Source organism: Hakea prostrata, chromosome 7 (genome assembly GCF_041222555.1).
Source record: "Hakea prostrata isolate BN-2017 chromosome 7, UWA_Hpros_2, whole genome shotgun sequence".
Taxonomy (NCBI): Eukaryota; Viridiplantae; Streptophyta; class Magnoliopsida; order Proteales; family Proteaceae; genus Hakea; species Hakea prostrata.
In genome coordinates, this window is record NC_142606.1 from 2,628,324 (window position 1) to 2,638,260 (window position 9,937).

Genomic DNA, 9,937 nt, shown 5'->3' on the forward strand with positions numbered 1-9,937 from the left:
TTAATTTGGTGAGTTGTAAGAGTTGAGGGTGCCCCGGCTCATATTTATAACCACAACCACAAGCACTCGATACCTGGGGCCGATTAATTACCGATTATAATTTTCCTCCATTACATCCTCGCTAAAACATCGACTTCTCCTTTTTTTCGTTTCAAACTCCATTGACCCATGAGTCATCAATGGATATACATAAATCACACATCGACACATTGCTAATGCGATTCCTCTCTCTCTCTCTCTCCCACTAAAGAGTCTAGAAGTAAAGACACTAAGTAGATATTGAAAAGAGAGAAAGAGAGAGAGAGAGAGAGAGAGCGAATGAATGGGAATGGTGGAAGGTGGTCCACGGACATGTGTCATCCAACATGGATAGGGCATTCTAATTACGCGATAATCTTATCTCTTGTGGGCCATACCACTAAAAGTCAACATAAATAGTAAGATTCTGCTTGAGGGTCAAACCTTAGGTCACGTTTGCTTTCCACATAGTAAGCATTAGGGTTCCACACTTGCACCTACACCTACCTAAGACAAGTATAAGAAGTTTTAGTAGATCAAAACACTTCATTTTTATTGCTCCACATAGTAAGCATTAGGGTTCCACACTTGCACCTACACCTACCTAAGACAAGTATAAGAAGTTTTAGTAGATCAAAACACTTCATTTTTATTGCTCCATATTTCTTCTACTTGTATTTTGTAAGCTAGTGCTTTTTTTATTCCATCCATCATTCCACTTAGGAGAGCCTCCACAATCTTACCCTTTTCAATCCTCCTGCACTGAGATAAATTAGCTGTCCTTCCCAGAATAGTCCCACACTCCATCCAGTACTGTCTAATGTTGCGTTATGTACCCCTGCACACATCAACATTGGTAAATGGCTTAAGTTAGTCATAGTTTTGCATAAACAAGTGTTTGGTTTAGAAAACATTAAATTGTCTCTGTATGCGTGGACCCTAAAGATTTATTCGTGTTGAGTTCTAGAAATTGGATCCAACTAGAAATGTTGAACAACACTTTTTCGGGGTTGGGATTGAGCTTCTGAAAAATTTTGTTGTTTCTTTCTTTCCAGATGAAATAGCAAGTGATAATAAAGACAAATACTACCCATTTCTTATTAGTTTTATCTTGCCCAGGGTCAGAAATAAAAGATTTGCACAACTCAGTGATTGATGTATGTGTCAATCTTTTTGTTCTGAGGTCTAAGGGTCCTGTCACCCAAATTCTTTTTGTCTATTCACAAGATACAAAAACATGCCAAAGGATTTCGACACAATTACCACACAGCTCACATATTGGAGACATCAAAGTCCATTGGGCAAGTGTCTCCTTGATGGGAAGTCCTGCATTTATAGGACACCAAAAGAACGTCTTGAATTTTGGGTGTAAGGGTAGTTTCCAAAAAAGCTCCCACCAATTGGTGAGTGAATTGGTTTGAGATAATGTTCTCAAACGTGACAGAGATTTCTTGCCAGTTTAACAGTAAAATCTCCACTGCTTGAAATAAGGGATATCCAAGCATCATGATCAGCATTGAGATTGATTTTTGAAAGATAAAATGATTGAGAATTTTGAGGAAGAGATGCCTCCTTGTTGTCAAGATTGATTAAGTTTTTCACTTGCGTCACTGTTGAGTTTCTTGCCCACCTGTCCTTTTCCGGAACTTGATGAAACCCGTGAGTTGGATTTTCAATCCACGGATCGAACCAGAAAGATGTGTTCCTTTCGTTTCCTACCTTTCTCCACACCATTTTTCCAAGATCTGGTAACACTCCGCATATACTATTCCATGTCCATGACCCCTTCTTTTTTTCATGACTTTCGGATCGAAAATAGAACTGTTTGAAAAGTATTTTGCCTTCAGAGCCTGTACCCACAAAGTTTATGAATTCTTGAGCACTCTCCAACCCTGCTTTAGTAGCATCGCTTTATTTATGTCCTCCATTTTGTTGAACCCCATGCCTCCATTTTCCTTAGGTTGGCAGCATCGATCCCACAAGATGAGTGTAAACTGTTTTTCCTTGGTCGAGTTTCCTAGCCAAAACCTTTGGCATAGAGGATTGATTTTTTTACACAACGTACTTGGGAATTTAAAGCACTGCATGTGGTAGAGGGATTGGGCTTGACAAACAGATTGTAACCAAGGTTTAAAGTATCCCACAATACCATACGATACTAGCCGATACGTATCCATATTTGACCCAACTAATATGATACATCTCGATACGTGTCTCAATTGAATTACATTAAAATACAATAGCCAGAACGATACAATACTCGATACCGATACTTTAAACCTTGATTGTAACAAAACACTTCTCCTTGCAAAAGAAAGACTTGTTGCTTTCCAATTAGCCATTTTCTGCTTCATCTTGTTGATGATGAATTGGGGATTCTTCATTTTAGATTGACCATGAATGAATTTGGTGCCTAAATAAAGTGAGTCTTTTCCCATTTCATTGATCCCTAGAGTGGATATGATCAAATTCTTCTCTTGATTGGGTACATTTCTACTAAATTAGGCCCCACTTTTTTCCAGGTTTATTTCTTGTCCTGTGATGTCTGAGAATAATTCTAAGACCGCCTTGATGGCCGTAACATCTTCCCTCTTTGACCGATAGAAAACAAGAAAGTGTCGTCAACAAAGAAAAGGTGGGAGATCTCGGAGCTCTTCTGTTATACCCTTAAAGAAATTGAGAGATTTATACTCAGATTGTAGCCTTGACAAGATCTCCATGATGAACAGGAAAAGGTACGGGCTAAGGAGGTAACCTTGTCTCAACCCTCTAGTTCCGGAGAACCAGAAATATGAGTTGCCATTATGTTTGATAGAGAAAGATGCACTAGACATAATAGAATTATGAGTGGGACATTGTGCTAATGCTACCAGCCTCTCTCTCTCTCTCTCTCTCTCTCTCTCTCTCTCTCTCTCTCTCTCTCTCTCTCTCTCTCTCTCTCTTCCTTTTGTCTCTATTATTGAAAATAAGTAATGTGTCAATTTTATACATAAAATAGTCTTGGTACTTGTTGTACAAAATGCAGTGGAGGCAATGATATATACTCCCTTATTATACCCATCACTTCCTACCCATTAATATTGTTTATTTAACTAATGAAAGACTGCGAAAGTAGATAAGATCAATGTAGAAAGTGATGCGAAAAATACACACATAATTAGTCAAGTCATAGGACCACCATGTCACAACACCACATTAATCCCCTCCCCCCTACCTTTTTATCTTGTTAGTATCTATTAGGGGCACCTCATAATGTGCTTCTCGATCTGATGGCTTGACTTGATAGATCAAGACGTTCTGTAATATAAGAAATAATCTTGAGTCGCGGCAAGGTTTACATAAAGACATTAACCATGCATTTGATAATATTCTTGTTCTGAGAGACCAGTTCTTTATTAAAATTATTTTTATATGTTTGTTTTCTACTTGGAAACAAGTGTTTGATAAACCCGTTTTATTAGTATTTTTCAATCTTCTCTTTTTTCACATTGGATTCTGTATTGGATGAAATTTCACTAAGTATAGTGATGTTAAGAAACTTATTATTCATAAAAAAGATGTTTTTTTTATTCACTAAAATATTGACTATTAGAGGGTCTATATTTGAATTTACCAAGTACCTTGGTATGGTATCTAACACTTGGTAGGTTCTGATGGATCATGAATTCATTAATGTTTTTTTTTTGGTAATTATATGAATTATTAATGTTAAGATAACATTCTTGTCACAAGCCTAACTTCGCCCACCTTTTGTTCAAAGTAAAATTTTTCAGGAAAAAAAAAAATCAGGGGGCAAAGCATCTTCATGTACACCTCCATCTTCTCTACTTTGTGGAATTTAGGTGTCTTACATAGTAACCATCTGCGTGGTCACCTTCGTGTTCTCTTATGGTGCTTCCGGAATATCATGATTCAAATATTGTTCTTTACTGCGAAATCCAAAGCTGAATCCTAGAAAGAGAGGAAGATGATGTGCTTGTGCACTTTGGTTTTGAAGGAATGATGAGTCAAGGAAAGTGTAAGAAACTATTAGGAGGTCAGAGTCTATTGTGTGCTAAAACGCAACACAAATAAAGAATGTCCAAAGTTGGTCACCCACAAACAAAGCTATAGAAATAAAGTTGATCCGTTTATTGCTTTTCTGTTTTGTTGTTTTTGTTTTTGTTTTCTATTTTGGTTACTTACAGTCTGTGACAGAACGTATATGTTAGGTTTACATACCTCTCACTCACTGAAGCCCTTTGTTTGAGCTATGATGGGCTCAAAATGGATGGTTACAAGAACATTGGCAACCTACCAGCATTTTGGAAAGGTATTCTTTCAGTCAAGTGGAAGTACATATATGCCATAACCTGTAAAGAAAGATGCCCTATATAAACCACAAATTTTGGTTGATTCTATTCTTAAAGAGTGCTTTTGATTCATGCATATATAACACTTATGAATGACCCACAATCAAATCAATGGTTACACTGCCTGTTGATATATCACTTCAATTGACAAAGGGAAAAGGTATTTAACCATATATCTGAGAATTAGAGTCAGGATTCTCTATCCATCAAGATGAGGATATATATGTACTTCATTTATACTTTTTCATTAGATAATAGGAGTGGGCCTACCTTCGAATGTTATAAAATAATCAAAGGTAAGATTCTCAGTAGACCCCACTTAGGTTTCACCCTTATTATGTAGTGAAGATGTATGAAAGGAGTACATCTCGATCTCTACCCTAGTGGGATAGAGGATCCGAACTCATGGGAATCATTGGTTTGTATGCATTACTTTTCAACCACATAATAGGAGTGAGTTTATCACTAAATGCTGATAAAATAACCAAAAATAAAATCTCAATGAAACCCACATAAGTTTAATCCTTATTATATAATAAAAAGTGCGAGGACAACATATATCTTTACCCTAATAAAACATCCGAACTCATGAAAATCAATGATTTGCATGCATGACAATATGGCATGGTGTGATTCAGCACCACATCTCTCTCTCACACATCATAGAAATTTGTAAGAGGTGTCTCTTCTAGACACAAATGAAATCAAGAAGCCAAAAGTGAGAGAAGGGAAGTGTGAATGGGGATGAGCATGAAGACTGGAAAGGCATACGAATAGAGAGGGAGAGTGGGAGGGGGCAAATCAACTAAAGAGAAGAGGTTGTAACACCTTTCCCGACATACTATTGGAATTTTGTATGGTACGTGGCAGAAACGGATAGCACTGGTCGGTGGTTGGTATACATGGGGGGCCATGCACACTGAAAACAGTAAACCTAACTCAACCATCTGCCTCCCAGCATCTACACCCAGTAGTTATGTATAATTTTTTTCATGTTAATCAAGGAAAACCAGAAGAACAAAGATTTCTGGGTGAGATTAATTAAAATCTATCGTTACTTCCACTGTAGCTGAACTGCTGAACAGTGCCAGCGGCTGGCGACTTGCCATGGACAGTAAGTCTTGTATTTTATTAGTTCTGATCATCACTACATTACTACGTATGAGTTCCACGACATTGAAACTGGAGCAGCTCTTTTGATGGCATGGACATCTGAGGTTTCCCAAACCCTAATCATGCACCCAGACCAGTGCCCGAAAGTTATTTAGATTGGCCCAGTTGGGTTCGAATTACCATCAGTCATGAACTTTTCACCAAATGTGTGTGTTGGAATTGGAAGTAAACTTGATTAATTGTCTGCATGAACCACAATCTATAATGGCGATTTTTATGGTGGTTAAAAGCTGAACTTTCCTGCAAGCATTACCGTCGGTGTCTGGAATCAAACACACACCACACATAACTTGTCGGAAATGGATTGCGATGGTTCAGTGGCTCTTCTTTCACTCTTAGCTTTAACCTTAATGGGTGGGAGTAGTTGGTGGACCCTAATTTTTTCTCAAAGTTTTCACATTCTTTTGGTCATCAAAGTAACTTTCATCACTGGCTTCTGGCTATTTGCTTTCTCGTGTCGGCCACTTGTTTGGAACTTACAAGCTAGCAGTGAAAGGAAGACAACACTACATGGTAAGGATTCCTTGTTACATTTCAATTCTTACCAGCACTGAATACCACTTGCAGAGCTTTGAAAATATTTCATTATTTTCTGAGCTTATGGCGCATTGATCAACTACCTAATAGAAACAAACATTTACTCATATTAAAACAACGAAAAATAGAAATGAAATTGCACTTACGAGCTCCATCATGTTCATCACCATCATTGCAGAAACTTCGAAGGCAATTTGCTACTTGATGATCAACTCACTAGTCACTACCCTTAGAAAATTGTTTTTGTTTTGCTTTCCTTCTTTTAATCGGTATCTTCGAAATCTGATTTTGTGCAAATGCTATATCCTTGGTTTTGACTTCATGTAGCTCATGATGCTCAATTAAGATGTGATACGATTTAGGGCCTGTTTGGAGGATATGCGTTTGGATTCTAAAATATTGCGTGCCGCAAAGGGAATCATGATTACTTTTCCATCTCTTAAGTCAACCAACCCACAAGGCCACAACCAAATTAGAACTGAGAAGCAAATTCGACCAAGGAAACTCCTCCAATCCCCACCATGACTAGAAAATCATTAAGTGCAACCGACCAAAACTTTCCAAACAGTGCCTTTTAGATTTTGAATATAATTTAAATAGGTAGGGTACTTGAAAGGGATCAAGAAAACCAAGATTGAAGGGTTGTTGCGCACATGATGTTCCTCTTATGCCCTTCCATTTTTTTTCTTCTTGGCATTTCACCCACCCAAAAAAAAATGTTGGGGCTTAGGCTTTTGGTTAGGGCATTATTTCCCATATAAGCATTACACTATATTATATTACAAATTACAAGAAGAATTGAGATACTCATTATCTAAATATAAATCATTAGTCTAGGATTTGCATAAATAAAATAATAAAAAACATTGTTAAAATAATTTTAAAATTTAATACATGAAATGTTGCCCAATAATTTAAATTATTAAACCTTGGGTTACATCACAAAGTCATGATCAAATTAGATGGTGGATCGATCACTTGCATAATCACCCAATTGAATTGCACTGTCCTGTTAGCCACAGAAGAAACATCTTCATCAAATCTCATATTTTCTATGAGCTTTTTATCCTATATATTTGGCACCAAAAATTATTTTAATTTTATTAGCACGTTTTTAGGTTTCTTTCCCATTATATATAATTGAAAAGTGTGTTCTTCTTTTACCTTTCAAGTAGTGGTTAATATTTTGAGTCTAGTTTAGACCATTTTGTCAGGGTTCATTGGGTCTATGGTAAGAATTAGCACCTAATCTTTAAATGCTTGGTTTTCTTCTATTATTTTAGGTTAATAAAGATTTTTCTGCAAGAAAGAATTACAACAGTTCCAAGTTTATTTAATTGCAAAGAATTTCATAAATAGATGAGATAAACCCAGAGAGAGTTGAGTTGATTCCACGTTAATACCATGAACATGGTCACTCCGAGGGGGGACCTTGCTTGGGTCCTGCGCAATAAATGCACAAGACCGTCAAGCCATTCACTTTGGGCAGCGGGATCGGAATTTCGGTTGAAATTTCGATCTCGACCGTAAAAATCTCAACCGAAATTTTGGATCCTACGGCCGAAATTTTGGCTTGATAATCCTAGGCATTAAATGCACACGATCCAAGCTTTTTCGCGAGGGGGGAGATCCATATTTTCAGACAAAGTGTAGTTCATAACTAGTGGGGTTAGGTCTAGTGTCATTCACTCATTGTATATAGTTGTTTTTAGATTTGGCCAACAAAAGAAAAAGTTGTTTTTAGAAAGCCGGATTGATGGAAAGAAGCTTCACTTTTTTAAAAGGTAAGCCTAAGCCCAGCCCACGTCACACAAGACCTTAAACCAGGTTCTCGTACGTTTTTCAAAATCTCATCTTCTTCTCACCCTTTAAATGAAATAGAAACCCATAAAGAGGATTAACAAGAAGAAGAAGAAAAAAAAACCATAAAAAGGCCTAGAAAGTAGAAACCATGCTGTAGCAAAGTAGTTCTTTCCTTGTTATGTCACTTCACTTGTCACTTCACTTCTCGAAGGAGAAATATGAGAAAGAGAGAGACAGAAAATCCAATTTCCATATTTTTGGGAGAAATGTAGTAGGGTATTATGTCTAGTGCATTGCATGTAGACTTATTTTTTCTGGGTTTTGAGTTGGAACGGGAGGGGGACACCCAGAGACATACAGACGGAGGAGAGAGATTGATTCACAACCTTACCTTTTTTCTGAAGGTGTGTCAATTAGGGCTTGGTGCATTGTATAAGCTTTTACGATAAGGACTTGAATGGGATCTTGAGAATGGTGTTCATCAGTTATCTTTTTAGAGTTTTGAGTAGAAAGAGTTGTGTTTAAGATGAGAGTCACCATCAGTGCTGACTGAGCTTGTCTTTCATTGTGGAATGACTGGAAAAAGGTTTTAGTGAAAACCATAGCTGTACTTCTTTGCCTGCCCGTGTCTCTTTACAGATTTTGCATTTAGCTACCCACCATGGCTACAAACACTCGTGCATAACAGGAAACTTTGAGAGTTATTTTTTCTCGAGGAGAAGATTAAATGTCCAGATAGAATGTATCAAGAAAAAGAGAAAGATGAGCATGTGGATTAGAATGAACAGCAGATCATAATTATGGTGATAAGCAAAAATGGAATTCTTAAACAGATTCGATGTATTTCTTCTCAGTTGATTCTTTCGTGGCGGGCCAGTTTATAAGATAATGTTTTGTGCACATGGCATGCCCCCAAACCCTAGCCAGCTCTCGTGGCTTGCACTGTGGTGCGTTCGCTGCCTTGTAATATAATATATATCAAAGAAAATTTTTTGAGAATGTTAAGTATATTGGAATAAGAAGAACAAAGAATGGAAATAATCAGGTTACATCTTAGATACCAATGATGGCCCAATGGCTTTTCCGAGAAGTTTTTAGGAATGGGCATTTTACCAATGCAATTGATAATTGGGCTTCACATGATCTGGCCCATGTAAGGCTATTGGGTTTCTATCTTGAGTTGGGCTCTATTTGTCATGTAGAAGTTTATGCTCTCTTCACACTTTCTCACCAGAATCTAAAGTTCTCATGTTCAAAGAGTTGGATGCAAGTAAAGTTCAATTGTTTTTTCCACCATTTCCAGCAAAGCATTAGCTGATTCTTCAATAAGCATTTCCAATATCTTCAATAAACACTTCTGATAAGCATTCGCTAAGTCTTCGAGAAGCACTTTCAATATCTTTCCACCTTCCGCATTAGCTAATTCTTCAAGAACCACTTCTGACATCTCTTCAGGTCTAGCATTAGATGATTCTTCAAGAAGCACTTTCATTATCTCTCTAGCTCGAACATTAGCTAATTCTTCAAGAAGCACTTTCATTTGCGGCATAGAACCATCACCTTTTGCTTCTTGAGCAAGTCATCCACTCTAACCCATGTATACTTTAATAGAACTCATATCAAAGAATATTAGAAGAGTTTGGATCCTTTACCTGTCAAGGTAGACTTCTATGCTCTCCTCATGCTTCTCTACCACATATTAGGAATGTAGGTCTATGTATGGCCCATTGAGAGTTCTACTTCTAATTCATTTTGTCATATTTAGAAATAGGTCCTACCCCTATTATATGGTGGAGAAATGTGGGGGAGCACAGAGTTCTACCCTGAAAGGTGGAGGATCTAGATTCAAAAAAATATGGCATTCATGAGATATTAACAAGACAAATAAAAGGCAGAAAACCAGGAAAAGAGTCCACAAAAAGGGTAAATTGAAGGTTGATTTCCTCATGAAAAAACCCACAATTCTCAAAGGGGTATTTGCATGGTTGGCTTCCTCATTGAAGAGCCCATAGAAAGGGTTATTGCATGTCTCTTCCATGCTTAAGCGTTTCAAA